Source organism: Delphinapterus leucas, chromosome X, assembly GCF_059928025.1.
Source record: "Delphinapterus leucas isolate spDelLeu-1000000601 "Yukka" chromosome X, BTC_Dleu_Yukka2, whole genome shotgun sequence".
Taxonomy (NCBI): domain Eukaryota; kingdom Metazoa; phylum Chordata; class Mammalia; order Artiodactyla; family Monodontidae; genus Delphinapterus; species Delphinapterus leucas.
The window spans coordinates 29,417,846-29,440,836 of record NC_143150.1 but is presented as its reverse complement, the minus strand read 5'-3'; the positions used below and the strand labels follow the sequence as shown (position 1 = coordinate 29,440,836).

General features: G+C 42.9%; 1 pseudogene; it reads right to left on the bottom strand.

The window, feature by feature from the left end:
• Positions 1-474: 474 nt before the first annotated feature.
• LOC149744183 (uncharacterized) lies at positions 475-13,791 on the bottom strand (annotated as a pseudogene).
• Between the last annotated feature and the right edge of the window lie 9,200 nt (positions 13,792-22,991).

Genomic DNA, 22,991 nt, shown 5'->3' with positions numbered 1-22,991 from the left:
AAGGGATGAGTAGGCAGAGCACAGAGGATTTTTAGGGCAGTGAAAATACTCTGTTTGATACTATAGTGATGGATACACATCATAATACATTTGTCCAAATCCACAGAATGCATAACACCAATAGTCCCCTGGTTCATTCTCCAAACTCCTTTGGAGCATCTCTCCTCCTCACTCCTGATATCCAGTCACACAGCCTTTCATAGAACATATGAAACTTTCCCAATTCAGGATTTTTGCCCAACACCTTTCATCTGGCTTATTTATCTTTCAGGTTAAGCTTTCGTGTCCCTTCCTGGAGTGGCCTTCCTTGCCCTCACAACCTAAATCAGAATCCATTGTATTCTCTCTCCTTGTACCATGTTCCTTACGTGGACACACTTAGCACCATTCGTGTATTTATTAGTTTATTGTCTGAGTCCCTAGTAGGGAGGCAAATTTCATGACAGTAAGGAAAGCATCTGTCTTGCTCCCTGATGTACTCCCAGCACCTAGCCCAGGGCCCAACTGGAGTAGGTAGGTGCTCAGTTGACACATGTGGAATGAGTGAATAAAGGAGGTTTATTCATCCACTCTGTGAGGTTGATGCCATTACCTCAGAGTAGTTTAGTGACTGCCACACAGCTAGCAAGTGGACATAAATGGGTGAGATCTCAGAATTACAGTTCTTAGGTGAATACACCATCTAGGAAAGTATTTGCTAAGGGGATGGAAAGTAGGGGTGGGGGAGGAGTGGGGTGTGGAACAAGGCAGTTTGGACGATTCCAGACCAGTCACTCTCAGGGAAATGGTTCCCGGGGGGAAGGGAAGGGGAGAACCTGCAACACATATGTTCAGCATTTTACATGTTGAAAATTATCTTCTGTTTTCATAATACAGACTGCCCTGGCTGGGAAGGATAATAGAAAATTATCCTTCTTCTAAGGACAGATTTTCCGATTTATGGGAAGGAGGCAGGTTTAAAAGGCGACAGGGAAACTGCCCCCAGCTTTCTACCATTTCCCTAAGCAAGTAAAGGGCTGAGGGGCGTAGGAGATGTGTGGGCACGGGTGGCGCCAGGACCACACTCGCGCAGGGGAAAGTGGATCTTGGTGGCATGGCGCCCCACAGGCTGCACATCCCTCCCCGCCGCAAAGACTCCCTTCCACAACACCCCCAGCCGGCCTGCACCTTACTTCTCAGACTCCACACGCCCCCCACCGCAGCCCTCCGCGAGCTCCACTTCACCCCACGTCACCTAGCAGTCTCACATCAACCCACGAATGGCGAGAAGCTTGCAGGGAAGGCACGGCTGGGGGGAGTCCGCGCTCAGCGGCGGCGTGGAGCCGACTCCACAGCAGAGGGCGCCAGAGAGCCTCGCAGCGCCGGCACGCCGGACGCTCGCGCGCAGGGGCCGCCTCCATGCCGGGTAGCTCGCAGGCAGGTAGTAAGCCAAGGCCGCCAGCCACGCCCTTCTAAGAAACAGACTCTTCCCGACTTCCGAGGCTCCGCAGTGAGTTCGCTACTTTGAATGGCCCTATGGATAGCTGCAAAATAAAGGTTAATTGCTATTATTATTATCATTTATCACATGTATCGGTAACAGGTGATCTTAAGAAAGAAGCCAAGAGTCTATGGAATAAGAACAGAAGTGCAGATTGTGTTTGGGTAGTTTGCTTTTGTTTCTTTTGTGGTTTGGGTTGCAGGGTGTGCTATTTCGGCATATAGTGTTTTTTGTTTGTCTGTTTCTTAAGGTATAGGTTAAAAATTGTCTTTGTGGGGAGATTGAGATTGACATATATACACTACTATATATAAAATAGATAACTAATAAGGACCCACTGTATAGCACAGGGAACTCTACTCAGTACTCTGTAATGACCTACATGGGAAAAGAATCTAAAAAAGAGTGGATATATGTATATGTATAACTGAATCACTTTGCTGTACACCTGAAACTAACACAACATTGTAAATCAACTATACTGCAATAAAAATGAATTTTAAAAATTGTCTTTCTGGGAAAAGACTTATTCTTCTAGAGTGATTTGACACATTTCTGGAGAAATGCATTAACATTCTCTTCACAAAAAACTGATGGGAAGGGGATAATGGGAACAACAACTTCATATGCCAAGGAAAACAGATAAGGTGTGAGGAGACCGTTTATTGACATTTAAACCCCCACACGCCCTTTTTGTATTTTTTTTTTAAATAAAGAACTTCTCTAGGAATGAAATTGACCAAGTCAAAGAACATTAGACCTGGAAGGAATTTTCGAAATTAAACCACCTTCTCATTATTATATGTGTGGAACAGGAGGCGCAGAGAGGATAAGTGTCGTTCAAAGTCGCGGAACACCTGTGTGCAGTCAGGGCTGATTTCCAGTCTGGAGCTCAAGTGGGAAGCAGTATCTCTCAGGGAAAGGTCAGTAGTGTGATGTTTAAGGATTTTATTCTTTATTAAGTAATTATTGTAGGAAAAGTTGGGAGAAGTTAACATTTGAATTTACCTAGAGTCCTACCACTTCGAAATGCTCATTGTATTTTTGCTGTATGATATTCCAGACTTCTTCATGTATGCAAATACTGGTAAAAATGCTGTATTTACTAAAATTGGATCATTCTATCCATACTTCTTTGCAATATGATTCCTAACAGATGCATAACTATTCTATTGGATGGAGGGACTTTTGTTAATTTAATCAGTCCCTTATGATAAACATATAAGCTTTTTCTAATGTTAAACTCTTATAAAAGATGCTGCACTAAACATTCCTGTTTGTACATCTTTTGCTGAAGTGATGTCTGCCTATTGTTCAGTTTGAATTTTTGTAGGAATGTAGTGCAACGGTATAGGCTGGGTTTGAACTCCAGCTCTGGAATTTACTGTGTGTCTTTGCACAAATCACAGCCTTTCTAGGCTCCAGTTTCCTCATCTTTAAGTGGAAGTAATCAGACTACTGATTGCCTACAGCTATTGGGAGGATTAAATGAGATAATACACGTAAAATAATTGGTTAGTGCCTAGCACATAGCAAATCCTCAATCAATATTAGCCATTATTATTATTATTATTATTACCACCATGACCCCTGAAGAAGGCTGTTTCTTCAAAATGACTCCCATAGTTTCTATTACTCTTTAAAAGAGAGTAATCAGAATTTCATGAAGAAGTTTTTAGGTGTAAAACTTTAGTAGTTAAATGAATATTTCCTATTTCTAACTTCATTTATCCAGAGGATAAATAATAAAGTGTGGGCTGTAGAGCTACTTAACCATGTTCTAGTTATAATAGGCTTACTGTCAGTCAAACCAGGAAATCATAGCTTTTCATTGGAGGTTCTTATGTAAAGAAACAACTGTTTTGTGACAAATAAAACCACCCCTGATTCTTTCTTCTTTGGAAAATCCTCAAAGCACAGCTTATCCAAAAAAAGCAGCAGAATATCTATGCTATCACCTATGCAGCTTCCCAGTGCCTTCAAGCTATTCTCTTCTGATTTTCTCTTGTATCCATGGGCCCACTATTTCTTATTCTTAATAGGTGTGGGAGAGAGCAAGAAGTTGTTGCCTCTGAAGCTTTGCTTTTAATCTGGGAAGACACCATGAGTCACACTGGGACAGATTTCAGGTTCATGTTCCCATCTGAAGCTTTGGAAACTAGTCACTATTCCTACCAAAGCCTATACAGTTAACCCAAGCCTGTGTTACCCTTATTTCTCCAAGGGCTGTCAAAAAATAAGGAAATACTCACTCTGTTTTATTGATTGATTTATTTGTATATTTTTAATTCAGGTATAGTTGATGTACAATAAGTTTCAAGTGTACAACATAGTGATTCACAATTTTTAAAGCTTATAGTACATTTATAGTTATTATAAAATATTGACTGTATTTCCTGTGCTGTACAATATATCTTTGTAGCTTATTTATGTTACGCATAGTAGTTTGAGTCTCTTAATCCCCTTCTTCTATCTTGTCCCTCCCTACTGCGTCTCTTCCACTGGTAACCACTAGTTTGTTTTCTATATCTGTTGCCAAAATTTGGCCTTTGTTCACAGGTGCTGAATAGAAATGTGGAGACAGAGTTTTGGGTGAAGTAGGAAAGAACAGCTTTATCGCTTTGCCAGACAAAGGGGGCCACAGCAGGCTAATGCCCTCAAGACTGTGTGACCTACCCTGGAGGGGGTAGTGGGAGCAGGGCGTGGTCAGATTCTTCTGACTGGTTGGTGGTGAGGTAAGTAGGGGTCAGCATCATCAACCTTCTGGTTCCAACCGGTCTGGGGTCTCCGTGCTTGTGGGCAGCATGCAGTTAACTTCTCCCACCTGGTGGGAGTTTCAGTCTCTGCAAAACAGCTCAAAGGAGATGGCCCAATATTATCTAGTCCTTGAGGAGGAACTAAAGGTCCTTGACTTTGTTTAATGGCTAAAGTATTACTATTTTGTCTTGCTTGACTGTTTTCCTTTCTGCATTTTCTCACTTCTCTGATTTAATTTATTCTTTTTTAAAATATTTATTTATTTATTTATTTATTTTTGGCTTTGTTGGGTCTTCGTTGCTGCCCGTGGGCTTTCTCTAGTTGTGGCGAACAGGGGCTACTCTTCATTGCAGTGCGCGGGCTTCTTATTGCAGTGGCTTCTCTTGTTGCAGAGCATGGGCCCTACGCACATGGGCGTCAGTAGTTGTGGCATGCAGGCTCAGCAGTTGTGGCTCGTGGGCTCTAGAGCGCAGGCTCAGTAGTTGTGGCACATGGGCTTAGTTGCTCCGCGGCATGTGGGATCTTCCCAGATCAGAGCTTGAACCCGTGTCCCCTGCATTGGCAGGCGGCTTCTTAACCACTGCACCACCAGGGAAGTCCCTTAATTTATTCTCTGACTAAAGTTTTTCTACAGACAAAAGGCAGGCGGAGGACATGGGTAGGGGTCTATTCTGGGAAGGCCTCATAGGGTCTTTCTCGGTTACATATCTGTGAGTCTGTTTCTTTTCTGGCATATTCACTAGTTTGTTTTGATTTTTAGATTCCACATATAAGTGATATCATATAGTGTTTGTCTCTCTGACTTATTTCACTAAGCATAATGCTCTCTAAGTCCATCCATGTTGCTGCAAATGCCAAATTTTCCTTTTTATGGCTGAGTAGTATTCCATTGTATATATAGATACCACATCTTCTTTATCCATTCCTCTGCTGATGGACACCTAGGTTGCTTCCATATCTTGGCTATTGTAAATAATGCTGCAATGAACACTGTGGTGCATGTATCTTTTCGAATTAGTGTTTTCAGTTTGTTTTCAGATATATACCCAGGACCACTCACCCTCTTTGAGAAGCTGGATGGAATGTTCAGAGTTTGATGGCCTATCTCAGAAGTCAGCAGTCAGTGACCAAAATTCATGGCGGCCAGAAGATTTCCAAAATGCTGCCAGTAACTCCGTGCTTACTTATGGTTCCTTCCTCTTCTGCTCCACTGACACTGTGAACAGAGACACTCAACAGGATCGGTGGAGTAAATGTGGTGGTTAAGTGAGTCCTTCCTGGACACAGCTCTTGTGGAATCTGAGCACCAAATGCTGGGAAATCCTTGCCTATAACTGAGGCCCGGAATGACCTCCCGTGTGTCTTTTGCCATGGTGTGCCATCCTTCTTTCCAGTAATGACCAGTTACACTCTATTATAGTGTCTCACACTTGTTGTAGTGGCTTTGACAATTTAGCTAGGCTAGAACTACGTTTCCCAGGATTGCCTTCCCTGTCCTGAATTAGGGTTGGCTGGAAGAAAAATTGGGGCAAGGTTTGGGAGGTAGAAGTGAAGCCACAGCCATTATGTTCTGAAATTTGGTATAAGACCAGGTGCTATTGCCACTTGTGCACGTTGGCACTGACCCTCTGGCATATCTTTTTGGCATGGGACAGCAGTGGGGCCCGCAGTGACTCCACCCACAAGATCTCCTCCAACGTCTCCAGATCCTGGGTCGGGTGCGTGTGCAGCTCTGTGGCAAAGGATGGCAGTTCCTTCTCTAGATTGGAGACAGTAAGAGGCAGTTATAGGGTCCACAGAGTTTTGTGTCTTCATGGGTTTTAGTTTGTCCTCATGGGTTCAAGGGAATCCTTGCAGGTTCCAGTTGGTCTTTGCTCTCCCCCATTTCACATGCACTTGTCTGCCCAACTATTGGCCTTGAATATGTGCATTGACTTCAGGCCACCATCAAATGCAGAGGCAATAGCCTTTCATAGACTTCTTCCTCAGCTCCCACAACTGCATGAGATCTAATCCCTATAATAAATTCCCTCATTGCCTTTCACTCCACTTCTCTGATCAAACCCTATAACTGTGTTTAGGTGAATCTTATTTTATACCCAAATTTGAAAGTCAGATACAGGATTACAGACATGACAAAAGAATGGTTTCTTTGTTTTTTGGCCGCGCTGTGCGGCATGTGGGATCTTATTTCCCCAACCAGGGATTGAACCCACGCCCCCTGCATTGGAAGTGCGGAGTCTTAACCACTGGACCGCCAGGGAAGCCCGAGAATTTTTAAAACTGAAGTATGGTTGATTTACAATATTGTGTTAGATTTAGGTGTGCAGCATAGTGATTCAGTTTTTTGTTTTCAGATTATATTCTATTATAGGTTACTATATTACAAGGTATTGGATATAATTCCCTGTGCTATACAGTAAACCCTTGTTGCTTATCTATTTTATGTATAGTAGAGTGTATCTGTTAATCCCATATTCCTAATTTGTCCTTCACCCTCTCCCTCTCCGCTTTGGTAACCGTACGTTTGTTTTCTATGTCTGTTGAGTCTGTTTTTGTTTTGTATATAGATTAATTTGTATTATTTTTTAGATTCCACACAAGTGATATCATGCAGTATTTGTCTTTTTCTGTCTGACTTATTTCACTAAGCATAATATTCTCTAGGTCCATCCATGTTGCTGCAAATGACAATATTTCATTCTATTTTATGGCTGAGTAATATTCATATATATACACACACACACACATATATATATATATATATATATATATATATATCACATCCTTTTAAGCCAATCATCTGTTGATGGGCGCTTGGGTTGTTTCCATGTCTTGGCTGTTTGTATATTTTGGATATTAACCCCTTGTTGGTTGCATTGTTTGAAAATATTTTCTCCCATTCAGTAGGTTGTCTTTTTGTTTTGTTGATGGTTTCCATTGCTGTGCATAAGCTTTTAAGTTTGATTAGGTCCCATTTGTTTATTTTTGCTTATATTTCTTTTGCCTTGGGAGACTGATCTAAGAATATATTACTACAATTTATGTCAAAGAATGTTTCGCCTATGGTTTTTTCTAGGAGTTTTATGGTGTCATGTTTTACATTTAGGTTTTTAAACGATTTTGAGTTTATTTTTGTATACGGTGTGAGGGAGTTTTCTAATTTCATTGATTTACATGTGGCTGTCCAGCTTTCCCAACATCACTTGTTGAAGAGACTGTCTTTTCTCCATTGTATATTCTTGCCTCCTTTGTCATATATTAATTGGCCATAGGTGTGTGGGTTTATTTCTGGGCTCTCCATTCTGTTCCATTGATCTATGTGTCTGTTTTTGTGCCAGTATCATGGTGTTTTGATTACTGTGCCTGACAAAAGAGCCTTTGATTTTTCAAAAGAAAAAAAAAAGATTTGTACGTGACAGTTAACTAACCATCTATTACCCTTGCTTTCGTTTTGATGTCAAACTCCTTTAAATTGTACTCTACGTTTATTGCCAACTTATTTTATTTTTCTTCCTCCCATTTTCTCTACAATCCCTTGAATATGACTCCTCCCTTACAAAACACTTTTTTACTTCAGTAGGGACTTACCAAACAGCACATCCAGGTCTCAGCCTTCTTTATTTCTTCGTACTTCTTTACACAGTTGGCTGCTTTCTCTTTCTTGAATTTCTCTCCTCTCTTGGTTTCCGTAATCTGCAGTCTTTGGGATTTTCTCCTCTCTCTCCAACTGCTCCTTCTCTGTCTTGTTTGCTGACTTTTCTTCTCCCCACTCCTCAAGGTGTAGTTGTTGCCCAAAGCCCAGTTCTTAGCACTCTTGAATTCTCACTTTACCCTTTATCCCTTTATGATCTCCTCTACTCTCATGGATTCAACCATCATCCCTTCACACTCATGATTTACAAATCTATGTCTTTATCTCTGCTGTCTCTCCTGAATGCCAGGATCATGTTTCTAAGCATTCATTGAGTTGCACATGAATCTCAGATTCAACGTGTGTAACCCCCACTATTTGTTTACCACCACAAGTCAGTGTTCCCTAAATTGCATAATGGTATCACTGTCCTTCAGTCATCCTGCTCAAAACTTCAGAGCTGTTCAACACTCTTCCCTCTAATCATCTTCAAATCCATGAGTGCTCTGACTCTCCCCTTCGTCCAGTTCCCCTTGCCAGGCCCTCATTTGGGCTTACTTTTACAACTTACTATTACAACAAACTCCTACTTGATTCCTAACTTTAGCTTCCACCTATCTCCTTTCCTACCCCCTGCAGCCTGTGTTACTTTCCCAAAATATGCATGGGTTTATGTAACTTCTTTGCTGGAAATATCTCCTGGTTCCCCCTTACATATATAATAAATACCTGCCAGTTTTGCACAGCACGGCCACATCTTGATTCCTTCCCTTTCAACCTCATGTCCTACGATACTCCAATCTCCCAGCATGCACAGTCTATGGATCCCTGGACATACCTGCCTGCTCCCAGCCTAGGGCCTTGGCTCAAGTCTTTTCTGCTTGGGCTCTGTACTATATTGAATTCCTAACCATCCTCTCTATCCAGGCTCAATTCTCACTCCTAGCTAGTGAATTGGGTAAGAATCTCTGAATCAGAGGTAGTTTTCATCAATAACATGAAAATAACAATACATATAATAGCAATAGCTCTCATGGCTCAAGTACTTGCCTACTGTGCCAGGCACTGTTCTACATGTTTTACATGTATATATTCTTGTGTTCTTCCCAATAACTCCTCACCTGACATCTTCATGTCAGTGCGGACGTGGATACAGACTGACCTCACTCTTGATCCCTTTACTTGAGCATCGGATGATGTTGATTGAGTGCTCACCATGGGCCTTATCTTTTTTTTTTTTTTTTTTTTTTACGGTACGCGGGCCTCTCACTGTTGTGGCCTCTCCCGTTGCGGAGCACAGGCTCCGGACGCTCAGGCTCAGCGGCCATGGCTCACGGTCCCAGCCGCTCTGCGGCATGTGGGACCTTCCCGGACCGGGGCACGAACCCGTGTCCCCTGCATCGGCAGGCGGACTCTCAACCACTGCGCCACCAGGGAAGCCCATGGGGCTTATCTTTATTACGTTATTTAAACCTCACAACACTGTAAGGCAGGTACCATCATGATATCCATTCTACAGATGTGGCAATTGAGGCACAGAGGGAGGTCAGCCAACTTGCCCAGGGTCACAGAGTGAGTAAATGGTGGGGCTGGGCGATCTGCCTCCATAATTTGTGGCTTCCTTCTCTGGTGTGGGCCGATCTGCCTCTCGAGACTGAGAACCCACAGCACGATGGTTGGGTCAGGCATTGTGACATTCCCCACATCGCCTGGCACAGGGCCCTGTATACCAGCAGCTGACATAGGCTTACTGACTGATGCTCACAGGTACAAAAAGCGGCAGGAGGGACATTATTTTCACAGGAAAACATCCTGTCCTCGTTGAGAACCGCCAGAGGATAACCATCTCCCCTCTTACAGACCCTCATGAATACATAAATAAATAGAAAGTGACTGAAGTGGTGAATAGAAAGCAGTGTGGTGTGGTCATCTGTAAAGTTTTATTAGAAATATTCAATCCCAAAGTGTTACTGCCCATGATGTAAGTAACCGCTACTCCCAAAGACAAGCTTCCAAAGAGCACATTAGTGATGCGTGCGCAAATCTCACGTCACCTCTTCTCCTCCACACCTGCACTAAAGTGTCATTAAGAATGAGACATTTAAAGAATTTATAAATGGAATTAATTAATGACAAAAAATGATTAATGTCCTCCAGGGTAAAGGTACCTAAGAGGCTGCTTAATCAAATCCCCTTGTCCCCTCAGAGGCAGGTTGGCTGACACAGCAGCCCAGGCTCTGTCTACCAGCTCCTCCTTCTCTGTTCCAACTCACTGGTGGACGAGGGGCCACATCTGAAAGTGCAGTGAGTAGAACCATTTCATCATCAGGGCAGGGCAGGGCTTGTCTATGAGTGAGGTTGAGCCATTCCACCCTGGTGTAATTTCTTTTAAAAAGGGGATGATGATAATGATGATTGTGAAGGTAGAAATAGGATAAGTCATGTACAATGTCAAGCACAGGACCCATGGTTAGAAGCTATTCTTAGTATTCAGGATATTAACACACCCCTGGGGACCTGTAAACACCTCTTGAAGAACCATAAAACCCTCAATCTGGCCTGGCTTTCATTTGGCCCTTCTTGGTGGGGAACAAGAATTCCAATATGGAGAACAGTATGGAGGTTCCTTAAAAAACTAAAAATAGAACTGCCATACGACCCAGCAATCCCACTACTGGGCATATACCCTGAGAAAACCATAATTCAAAAAGAGTCATGTACCACAATGTTCATTGCAGCTCTATTTACAATAGCCAGGACATGGAAGCAACCTAAGTGTCCATCGACAGATGAATGGATAAAGAAGATGTGGCCCATATATACAATGGAATATCACTCAGCCATAAAAAGAAACAAAATTGAGTTATTTGTAGTGAGATAGTCATACAGAGTGAAGTAGGTGAGAAAGAGAAAAACAAATACCGTATGCTAACACATATATATGGAATCTAAGAAAAAAAAAAGGTCATGAAGAACCTAGGGGCAAGACAGGAATAAAGACACAGACCTACTAGAGAATGGACTTGAGGATATGTGGAGGGGGAGGGGTAAGCTGTGACAAAGCGAGAGAGTGGCATGGACATATATACACTGCCAAACGTAAGGTAGATAGCTAGTGGGAAGCAGCCGCATAGCACAGGGAGATCAGCTCGGTGCTTTGTGACCACCTAGAGGGGTGGGATAGGGAGGGTGGGAGGGAGGGAGACGCAAGAGGGAAGAGATATGGGAACATATGTATATGTATAACTGATTCACTTTGTTATAAAGCAGAAACTAACACACCATTGTAAAGCAATTATACTCCAATAAAGATGTTAAAATAAAATAAAATAAATTTTAAAAAAAGAGGAGAGAGCTACCAAAAAAAAAAAGGAATTCCGGAAGTTAGAGGAGAGACAGAGTGGGAGGGGTGGGGTGGGAGATGGGGTGCAGGAGAAAAGGGCGGCATGGGGAAGATGGAAACTCTCCCTGGTCTACAATACAGGCCCAAGTAAAGGGCAAACATGCGCCTATGTAGGGCACCTGCAGCCAGAGGTGTGGAGCAGAGTCCAGCGGACGATGCATAGCTCCACAGTTACGTCCAAAGTCGAAGGAAGGGCCCCTTCCACTGTAAACGTTCTTGGGAGCACTGATCACTGGCAGGGTTCTACACTTGCACTCTGACGTGGGTTAGTACAAATCTGGAGTACTTGTTGCATTCGGCAAGGGACAGGTTGGGTTTCTTGCAGCAGGCATCTGAGCACACAGAGTGCTCTGCAAACACAGCCCCAAGCTCCCACTATAATGCGCCCCAGGGAGCCAGAGCAAGCAGCTCCCTGATCATTTCATATGAACCACTAGCCCGATTCGTGGACTTTGTGGGCGAATGTAACAGAACCAAAGTCCCATCCATTAGTTACCGACTTTCGGGGGGTTAGGGGGAGAGTCGTGCTCAGAGCCCACACGACAAGGGGTGGTGACCGGGCTGGGGCTGCTGGGGCCCCGCGCACTTTCTCCAGCCCCACCTCTGTGTCTCTCGCTCCGGGGTAACTAAGGGCAACGAGCCTGCGCCCATCGAGGGGCCAGGCCGAGAGATGTTCTCCCAACATTTTTCCCGGGCCCCGGGGGTGAGTGAGGTCTCATTCCCATGCCCCTCCCCAGCCTCAAGTTGGCACCCCTCTACGGTCACTCCCTGGCCTCGTGCACGCCTCAGCGGGTCCCACCCACTGCAGGCCAGGTGGGGGCGGGCACCTAACCATGAGCGGGTACGCACTGCACCTGCGACAGACACGCTATAACCGGGACCAGGCGCCAAAAAGAGGACCTGACCTGGCCACTGGCCCTCGCTCTATCCCCCCGACGAGGGCATCGCCACAGATCCCAGCGCAGCTTTATCCACAGCACTCAACACGTGGAGCCTCGGCTCGTATGGGGGCGGGGCAGTGGAGTAGCCTTGATGATACTGGCTATCATAGCCTGAGTCGGTGAAGACCGGGAAGAACCACAAGGCCAGTGCCCGGACCCGGACAGGTGCTTTGGCGAAGCCCAGGAAATGCCCTTTCCCTGGGAGAGGCGAGTGGACGGGACGCTGCTGCGGCTCAGTGACGGCCCTTCGCCTCCCTATAGGCGCTCTCTTTGCCTTTCCCCCTTTTCAGATATGAAGCCCTCCGTGATCTCAGCGATGGATGGTAGCGGGAGGTGAAGAGGAGGCAGTGTGGTCCGAACTGGGGCGGGGGAGGACAAGGAGGCGGTGGCCAGGAGCCCACAAAGCAGCAGCAGCAGGAGCTGACCTCCCCAGGTCCCTGAGGGGCGGAAGCCTGGGGACAGGTAGCGGCGCTTCTACCGCATCACATTCACCCCTTTGCAGCTACGGATGGAGAGCCTTTTACACCGCACTGGATACCCCGCCGTGTTCCCCAAGTACGCGGCTAGCCTTGGAGGTGCCTAGCTCTCCAGGGGGCTCGGTTGTCTCTGGCTCTCTTCCGGAGTCTGAGCCAAAAGCCGCCTAGAGGGCCCAAGGCCACCAGGGCCCCCTCCCCCAGGACTCTGGGGTGGGGGCAATACCTACCGGGCATCAAGGTAAATATTTTCATGCGGTATTTAAATCCATCAAGTAGGGAAACTTTGGCCGGAGGCCCGTTTTGTAAATAACGTTTTGTTGGAACCGTGCATGAGGCACGGTGGAGCAAGTGCAGGGTCAGATTCTACCTATGTTTAAATTTTGGTAATATTTTCATCATGGGCTATTTTTGCACTAATTTTGGTATTTGTTAAATACTACACTAAAACATTATTTATCTTGATTACTGATTTTTTTGGTGTCCCATTAAATTTTGCGTGGAAGGGAAAACCACCTGCTAAGGCGAGCCTGGAGCTGGGTATTACAGATAAGTGTACTGTGGTGGGGGGCATGAAGGGGATAGAAAATTTAAAACAACAATGAAATAACATCCATATATTTAATTTCATCCACATCTCAGAATACTGAACATTTGTGATTTTCTTCTCTCAGAAAGGAGCTTGCAAGACACATGGATGATACTGAAGCCAAGGTGCAGGTGAGTAAACCTGAAAAAAACAACCTGGCAGGGCAGCCATCCTAAAACCTGCTTTGGGACTTGGACATCTTTGTCATGGACATTCTCACGTTGGTTTGTTTTTATTGCCTTTTCCATGATTGGAAAATAAGTTTTTGAACTTTGGGGGCTTTAAGGGTACGTAGTAAATGGGATCAGTAAATTCCAGTTTATGGAAACTGCCCATCATTCCCAAAGAAGAAAAAATAGAACAGAGCCACTTTTCCTACACCTGTGGTATCTATCCATCTGAATATATAGATATGTGTTTTTTCCAATAAAATTCAAGTCCTCCTAACACAAGTATCCTTTAGGGAGGATGTTAGCCCTCCTTAAAGCAATACTTCTATCTTCCATGCAGTCATGTTGGGACTCAATCTGACCTGGAAGTATTTACATTAATACACTGAGGAGCTGGGTTATAAGAGGGTTCAACAGTGCTAAATTATTTAAAATATTCAAAACCAAGCATAAACTCTGAGGTAAAATGAGTGATTCTGTAAACATTTCAGCACTGGGGCAAGGGAGTAATTGGTCCAGAGAACACACTATAGGAGTAACTAGCATCTGTTTAGTTGCAATGAGACAGATGGGGTTGACAGCTTAAAGTTCAAGTCCTCCTGCTGTTGTTTTTCAGCATTTGGTAAAGCAAGGTAGGGAGTGGTAGCCCTAAAGTTGTCTAAGAAAACAAAAACAAAAAAGAACAATTATGGATAAAATTCCACTGACCCAAAAAGGGTGAAAATGAGAATTCTAATATATTGTCAAAATATGCCTTGGAGATATCACACAAAATCAATGTTATGAAACTACCAAATGCATAAATGAATATTCTCTTGAGGAACTTCTCATCTAAGGACTTTTTTCCCTTTTGATGGTACAATTAGGAACAAGTGGGTTTTGTGGAACTTTTTGGTGCTGGTGGGGTGGCTGTCAATTCAGGGTAGAGTTGGACCTGTGTTAATCTGAAGTACCTTTTCATTTCCTCAAGCAGGGATGACTTATTTCTAGGTCATGGAATCAAGAGGTGACTACCTGAGATCACAGAAAACCTTAGGTTGCATCAAGGAAGTATTGGTAGGAGGAAAAATCAGGATGAGCTTATTATTAGCTTTGCTGCAGAGAGCGTGTGTGAGGGCAGTGATGGACGCGGGCTGCAGACCTGGTGGCGGGGTCTGGAAAGCAGTGCTGGCGGCCTAAGGCCACGGGCTGGGCTCACAGTCAGGTCTGGCCAGGGCTTGGGAGGCGCAGGCCTCTGCTTTCTCAAGCAGGCAAAGCAAACTCAGAGGAAAAGAAAAACTGAAGTTTTGGTGGCTTGCTTCTCCTGGGTTTACGTAGTGATCTCTTAATGGAGTTCTGAAGGGAAAAGGAACCACAAGAAAAAAATAAGGAAAAAGAATGTTCTCATCTATTTCCAAACTACAGCATGAACCCCAAAGAACCTCCTTTTCTCTCTTTTTTTTAAATTGAGGTATAATTGATATACATTAGTTTCAGGTGTACAACATAATGATTTGATATTTGTAAATATTGCAAAATGATCACCACAATAAGTCTAGTTAACATCCGTCACCACACCCAAAATTTTTTTCTTATAATTTTTAAGATTTACTCTCTTAGCAACTTTCAAATTAGTACTATTAGTACTTTCAATAGTACTATTAACTGTAGTCACCATACTGTACATTACACTCCCCATGACTTAAGTTTGTACCTTTGACCCCCTTCACCCATTTCTCCTACGTCCCTCCTCTGGCAACCACCAATCTGTTCTATGAGCTTGTTTTCTTTTCTTTTCTTTCTTTTTTTTTTGCTGTACGTGGGCCTCTCACTGTTGTGGCCTCTCCCGTTGCGGAGCACAGGCTCCGGACGCGCAGGCTCAGCGGCCATGGCTCACAGGCCTAGCCGCTTCACGGCATGTGGGACCTTCCTGGACCGGGGCACGAACCCGTTTCCCCTGCATCGGCAGGCGGACTCTCAACCACTGCGCCACCAGGGAAGCCCCTATGAGCTTGTTTTCTTTAATTGACGGGGTGTTGTTGTTTGTTTGTTGCTTTTAGATTCCTCCATGTAAAAGTGAGATCACACATTATCTGTCTTTCTGATTTATTTCACTTAGCATAATGCCCTCAAGGTCCATCCATGTTGTAGCAAGTGTAAGATTTCATTCTTTTTTGTGGCTGAAAAATATTCCACTGTATATACAGGCACACCTCATTTATTGTGCTTCACTTTATTGCACTTTGCAGATATTGTGGTTTTTTCTTTTTTTAAAACAAATTGAAGATTTACGGCCACCCTGCATCAAGCAAGTCCACTGGTGCCATTTTTCCAACAGCATTTGCTCACTTCTTGTCTCTATGTCACATTTTGGTAATTCTGGTGATATTTCAAACTTTTTCATCATTATTATATTTGTTATAGTGATCTGTGATCAGTGATCTCTGTTTCTATTGCAGAAATATTACAATTTGCTGAAGGCCCAAGATGGTGGTTAGCATTTTTAGCAATAAAGTATTTTTTATTTTTCACGGCTTAAACAACAGAAATTTATTTATTTTTTTATTGTTATTTTTTTTAACATCTTTATTGGAGTATACTTGCTTTACATTGGTGTGTTAATTTCTGCTTTATAACAAAGTGAATTGGTTATACATATACATGTGTCCCCATATCTCTTCCCCCTTGCATCTCCCTCCCTCCAACCCTCCCTATCCTACCCTGCTAGGTGGTCACAAAGCACCGAGCTGATCTCCCTGTGCTATGCGGCTGCTTCCCACTAGCTATCTATTTTACGTTTGGTAGTGTATATATGTCCATGTCACTTTCTCACTTTGTCCCAGTTTCCCCTTCCCCCTCCCCATATCCTCAAGTCCATTCTCTAGTAGGTATGCATCTTTATTCCCATCTTGCCCCTAGGTTCTCCATGACCATTTTTTTTAAGATTCCATATATATGTGTTAGCATATGGTATTTGTTTTTCTCTTTCTGACTTACTCTGTATGACAGACTCTAGGTCCATCCACCTCACTACAAATAACTCAGTTTCATTCCTTTTTATGGCTGAGTAATATTCCATTGTACATATATGCCACATCTTCTTTATCCATTCATCTGTCAATGGACACTTAGGCTGCTTCCATGTCCTGGCTATTGTAAATAGAGCTGCAATGAACATTGTGGTACATGACTCTTTTTGAATTATGGTTTTCTCAGGGTATATGCCCACTAGTGGGATTGCTGGGTCATACGGCAGTTCTATTTTTAGTTTCTTAAGGAACTTCCATACTGTTCTCCATAGTGGCTGTATCAATTTACATTCCCACCAACAGTGCAAGAGGGTTCCCTTTTCTCCACACCCCCTCCAGCATTTATTGTTTGTAGATTTTTTGATGATGGCCATTCTGATCGGTGTGAGATGATATCTCATTGTAGTTTTGATTTGTATTTTGCTAATGATTAATGATGTTGAGCATTCTTTCATGTGTCTGTTAGGCAATCTGTATATCTTCTTTGGAAAAATGTCTATTTAGGTCTTCTGCCCATTTTTGGATTGGGTTATTTTTTCAGTATTGAGCTGCTTGTAAATTTTGGAGATTAATCCTTTGTCAGTTGCTTCATTTACAAATATTTTCTCCCATTCTGAGGGTTGTTTTTTTGTCTTGTTTATGGTTTCCTTTGCTGTGAAAAAGCTTTTAAGTTTCATTAGGTCCCATTTGTTTATTTTTGTTTTTATTTCCATTTCTCTAGGAGGTGGGTCAGAAAGGATCTTGCTGTGATTTATGTCATAGAGTGTTCTGCCTATGTTTTCCTCTAAGAGTTTGATGGTGTCTGGCCTTACACTTAGGTCTTTAATTCATTTTGAGTTTATTTTTGTGTATGATGTTAGGGAGTGTTCTAATTTCATTCTTTTACATGGAGCTGTCCAGTTTTCCCAGCACCACTTATTGAAGAGGCTGTCTTTTCTCCACTGTATATTCTTGCCTCCTTTATCAAAGATAAGGTGACCATATGTGCGTGGGTTTATTTCTGGGTTTTCTATCCTGTTCCACTGATCTGTATTTTGGTTTCTGTGCCAGTACCATACTGTCTTGATTACTGTAGCTTTGTAGTATAGTCTGATGTCAGGGAGTCTGATTCCTCCAGCTCCATTTTTCTTTCTCAAGATTGCTTTGGCTATTCAGGGTCTTTTGTGTTTGCATACAAATTGTGAAACTTTTTGTTCTAGTTCTGTGAAAAATGCCAGTGGTAGTTTGATAGGGATTGCATTGAATCTGTAGATTGCTTTGGGTAGTAGAGTCATTTTCACAAAGTTGAATCTTCCAATCCAAGAAAATGGTATATCTCTCCAACTATTTGTATCATCTTTAATTTCTTTCATCAGTTTCTTATAATGTTCTGCATACAGGTCTTTTGTCTCCTTATGTAGGTTTATTCCTAGATATTTTATTCTTTTTGTTGCAATGGGTAATGGGAGTGTTTTCTTAATTTCTCTTTCAGATTTTTCATCATTAGTGTATAGAAATGCAAGAGATTTCTGTGCATTAATTTTGTATCCTGCAACTTTACCACATTCACTGATTAGCTCTAGTAGTTTTCTGGTAGCATCTTTAGGATTCTCTATGTATAGTATCATGTCACCTGCAAAGTGACAGCTTTACTTCTTCTTTTCCAATATGGATTCCTTTAATTTCTTTTTCTTCTCTGATTGCTGTGGCTGAAACTTCCAAAGCTATGTTGAATAACAGTGGTGAGAGTGGGCAACCTTGTTTTGTTCCTGAACTTAGTGGAAATGGTTTCAGTTTTTCACCATTGAGGACAATGTTGGCTGTGGGTTTGTCATATATAGCCTTTATTATGTTGATGAAAGTTCCCTCTATGCCTACTATCTGGAGGGTTTTTATCATAAATTGGTGTTGAATTTTGCCAAAAGCTTTCTCTGCATCTATTGAGATGATCATATGGTTTTTCTCCTTCAGTTTGTTAATATGGTGTATCACGTTGATTGATTTGCATATATTGAAGAATCCTGCTTCCCTGGGATAAATCCCACTTGATCATAGTGTATGATCCTTTTAATGTGCTGTTGGATTCTGTTTGCTAGTATTTTGTTGAGGAATTTTGCATCTATGTTCATCAGTGATATTGGCCTGTAGTTCTCTTTCTTTGTGACATCTTTGTCTGGTTTTGGTATCAGAGTGATGGTGGCCTCGTAGAATGAGTTTGGGAGTGTTCCTCCCTCTGCTATATTTTGGAAGAGTTTGAGAAGGATAGGTGTTAGCTCTTCTCTAAATGTTTGATAGAATTCACCTGTAAAGCCATCCGGTACTGGGCTTTTGTTTGTTGGAAGATTTTTAATCATAGTTTCAATTTCAGTGCTTGTGATTGGTCTGTTCATATTTTCTATTTCTTCGTGGTTCAGTCTTGGAAGGTTGTGCATTTCTAAGAATTTGTCCATTTCTTCCAGGTTGCCCATTTTATTGACATATAGTTGCTTGTAGTAATCTCTCATGTTGCTTTGTATTTCTGCAGTGTCAGTTGTTACTTCTCCTTTTCCATTTCTAATTCTACTGATTTGAGTCTTCTCCCTTTTTTCTTGATGAGTCTGGCTAATGGTTTATCAATTTTGTTTATCTTCTCAACACACCAGCTTTTAGTTTTATTGATCTTTACTATCGTTTCCTTCGGCTAATTTTGGGGTTTTTTGTTCTTCTTTCTCTAACTGCTTTAGGTGTAAGGTTAGGTTGTTTATTTGAGATGTTTCTTGTTTCTTAAGGTAGGATTGTATTGCTATAAACTTCCCTCTTAGAACTGCTTTTGCTGCATCCCATAGCTTTTGGGTCGTCGTGTTTTCAGTGTTATTTGATTCTAGGTATTTTTTTATTTCCTCTTTGATTTCTTCAGCGATCTCTTGGTTATTAAGTAGTGTGTTATTTAGCCTCCATGTGTTTGTGTTTCTTACACAGTTTTTCCTATAATTGATACTAGTCTCATGGCGTTGTGGTCGGAAAAGATACTTGATAAGATTTCAATTTTCTTAAATTTACTGAGGCTTGATTTGTGACCCAAGATATGATCTATCCTGGAGAATGTTCCATGAGCACTTGAGAAGAATGTGTATTCTGTTGTTTTTGGATAGAATGTCCGTAAATATCAATTAAGTACATTCTGTGTAATGTATCATTTAAAGTTTGTTTCCTTATTTATTTTCATTTTGGATGATGTGTCCATTGGTGAAAGTGGGGTGTTAAAGTCCCCTACTATGATTGTGTTACCGTCGATTTCCCCTTTTATGGTTGTTAGTATTTGCCTTATGTATTGAGGTGCTCCTATGTTGGGTGCATAAATATTTACAATTGTTTTATCTTCTTCTTGTATTGATCCCCTGATCATTATGTAGTGTCCTTCTTTGTCTCTTGTAATAGTCTTTAAAGTCTATTTTGTCTGATATAAGAATAGCTACTCCAGCTTTCTTTTGATTCCATTTGCATGGAATATCTTTTTCCATCCCCTCACTTTCAGTCTGTATGTGTCCCTAGGTCTGAAGTGGGTCTCTTGTAGACAGCATATATATGGGTCTTGTTATTTTATCCATTCAGTCTATCTATGTCTTTTGGTTGGAGCATTTAATCCATTTACATTTAAGGTAATTATCGATATGTATGTTCCTATTCCCATTTTCTTAATTGTTTGGGGTTTATTATTGTAGGTCTTTTCCTTCTCTTGTGTTTCCTACCTGGAGAAGTTCCTTTAGCATTTGTTGTAAAGCTGGTTTGGTGGTGCTGAACTCTCTCAGCTTTCGCTTGTCTGTAAAGGTTTTAATTTCTCCGTCAAATCTGAATGAGATCCTTGCTGGGTAGAGTAATCTTGGTTGTAGGTTTTTCTCCTTCATCACTTTAAATATGTCCTGCCACTCCCTATTGGCTTGCAGAGTTTCTGCTGAAAGATCAGCTGTTAACCTTATGGGGATTCACTTGTGTGTGATTTGTTTTTCCCTTGCTGCTTTCAATATGTTTTCTTTGTATTTAATTTTTGATAGTTTAGTATGTGTGTTGGCATGTTTCTCCTTGGATTTATCCTGTATGGGACTCTCTGCACTTCCTGGACTTAACTATTTCCTTTCTCATATTAGGGAAGTTTTCAACTATAATCTCTGCAAATATTTTCTCAGTCCCTTTCTTTTTCTCTTCTTCTTCTGCAACCTCTACAATTCAAATGCTGGTGCATTTAATGTTGTCCCAGAAGTCTCTGAGACTGTCCTCAGTTCTTCACATTCTTTTTTCTTTTTTCTGCTCTGCAGTAGTTATTTCCACTATTTTATCTTCCAGGTCACTTATCTGTTCTTCTGCCTCAGTTATTCTGCTATTGATCCCTTCTAGAGAATTTTGAATTTCATTTATTGTGTTGTTCATCACTGTTTGTTTGCTCTTTAGGTCTTCTAAGTCCTTTTTAAACGTTTCTTGTATTTTCTCCATTCTATTTCCAAGATTTTGGATCATCTTTACTATCATTATTCTGAATTCTTTTTCAGGTAGACTGCCTATTTCCTCTTCATTTGTTAGGTCTGGTGGGTTTTTGCCTCACTCCTTGATCTGCTGTGTCTTTCTCTGTCTTCTCATTTTGCTTAACTTACTGTGTTTGGGGTCTCCTTTTCGCAGGCTGCAGGTTCGTAGTTCCCATTGTTTTTGGTGTCTGTCCCCAGTGGCTAAGGTTGGTTCAGTGGGTTGTGTAGGCTTCCTGGTGGAGGGGACTAGTACCTATTCTGGTGGATGAGGCTGGATCTTGTCTTTCTGGTGGGCAGGTCCACGTTTGGTGGTGTTTTGGGGTGTCTGTGGGCTTATTATGATTTTAGGAATCCTCTGTGCTAATGGATGGGGTTGGGTTCCTGTCTTGCTAGTTGTTTGGCATTGGGTGTCCAGCACTGTACCTTGCTGGTTGTTGAGTGGAGATCTCTGGGAGATTTTCACCGTTTGATATTACGTGGAGCTGGGAGGCCTCTTGTGGACCAGTGTCCTGAACGTGGCTCTCCCACCTCAGTGGCACAGCCCTGACGCCTGGCTGGAGCACCAAGAGCCTCTCCTCCACACGCTCAGAATAAAAGGGAGGAAGAAAGGAAAGAAAGAAAGAAGAAGATAAAATAAAATAATGTTATTAAATTAAAAATTATTAAGAAAAAAATTTTTTTAATAAAATTAAAAAGAAACGGACAGAGAGAACCCTAGGACAAATGGTAAAAGCAAAGCTATACAGACAAAATCACGCACAGAAGCATATACATACACAGTCACAAAAAGAGAAAAAGGGAAAACAATATATATATCATTGCTCCCAAAGTCCACCTCCTCAATTTGGGATGATTTGTTGTCTATTCAGGTATTCCACAGATGCAGGGTATATCAAGTTGATTGTGGAGATTTAATCCACTGCTCCTTAGGCTGCTGGGAGAGATTTTCCTTTCTCTTCTTTGTTCGCACAGCTCCTCGGGTTCAGCTGTGGATTTGGACCCGCCTCTGCGTGTAGGTCGCCGGAGGGCGTCTGTTCTTCGCTCAGACAGGACGGGGTTAAAGGAGCAGCTGATTTGGGGGCTCTGGCTCGCTCAGGCCGGGGGAAGGCAGGGGTACGGATGCGAGGCGAGCCTGCGGGTGCAGAGGCCGGCATGACGTTGCACCAGCCTGAGGCGTGCCATGCATTCTACCGGGGAAGTTGTCCCTGGATCACAGGACCCTGGCAGTGGTGAGATGCACAGGCTCCCAGTAGGGGCGGTGTGGATAGTGACCTGTGCTTGCACACAGACTTCTTGTTGGCTCTAGCAGAAGCCTTAGCGTCTCCTGCCCATCTCTGGGGTCCACACTGATAGCCGCGTCTCGCATCCGTCTCTGGAGCTCCTTTAAGCTGCGCTCTTAATCCCCTCTCCTCGTGTACCAGGAAACAAAGAGGCAAGAAAAAGTGTCTTGCCTCTTCGGCAGCTCCAGACTCCCTCCTGGCTAGCTGTGGCACACTGGCCCCCTTCAGGCTGTGTTCACTCAGCCAACCCCAGTCCTCTCCCTGGGATCTGACCTCCGAAGCCTAAGCCTCAGCTCCCAGACCCCCGCCCAACCCAGCGGGTGAGCAGACAAGCCTCTCGGGCTGGTGAGTGCTGGTCGGCACCGTTCCTCTGTGCGGGAATCTCCCCGCTTTGCCCTCCGCACCTCTGTTGCTGCGTTCTCCTCCATGGCTCCAAGGCTTCCCCGCTCCACCACCCGCAGTCTTGGCCCACGAAGGGGCTTCCTAGTGTGTGGAAACCTCTCCTCCTTCACAGCTCCCTCCCACTGGTGCAGGTCCCGTCCCTATTCTTTTGTCTGTTTTTGTTTTTTCTTTTGCCCTACCCAGGTACGTGGGGAGTTTCTTGCCTTTTGGGAGGGAGGTCTGTGGTCTTCTGCCAGCGTTCAGCAGGTGTTCTGTAGGAGCTGTACCACATGTAGATTTCTGATGTATTTGTGGGGAGGAAGGTGATCTCTGCGTCTTACTCTTCCGCCATCTTGAAGCTCCTCACCAATAAAGTTTTTTGTTTTTTTTTTTTGCGGTA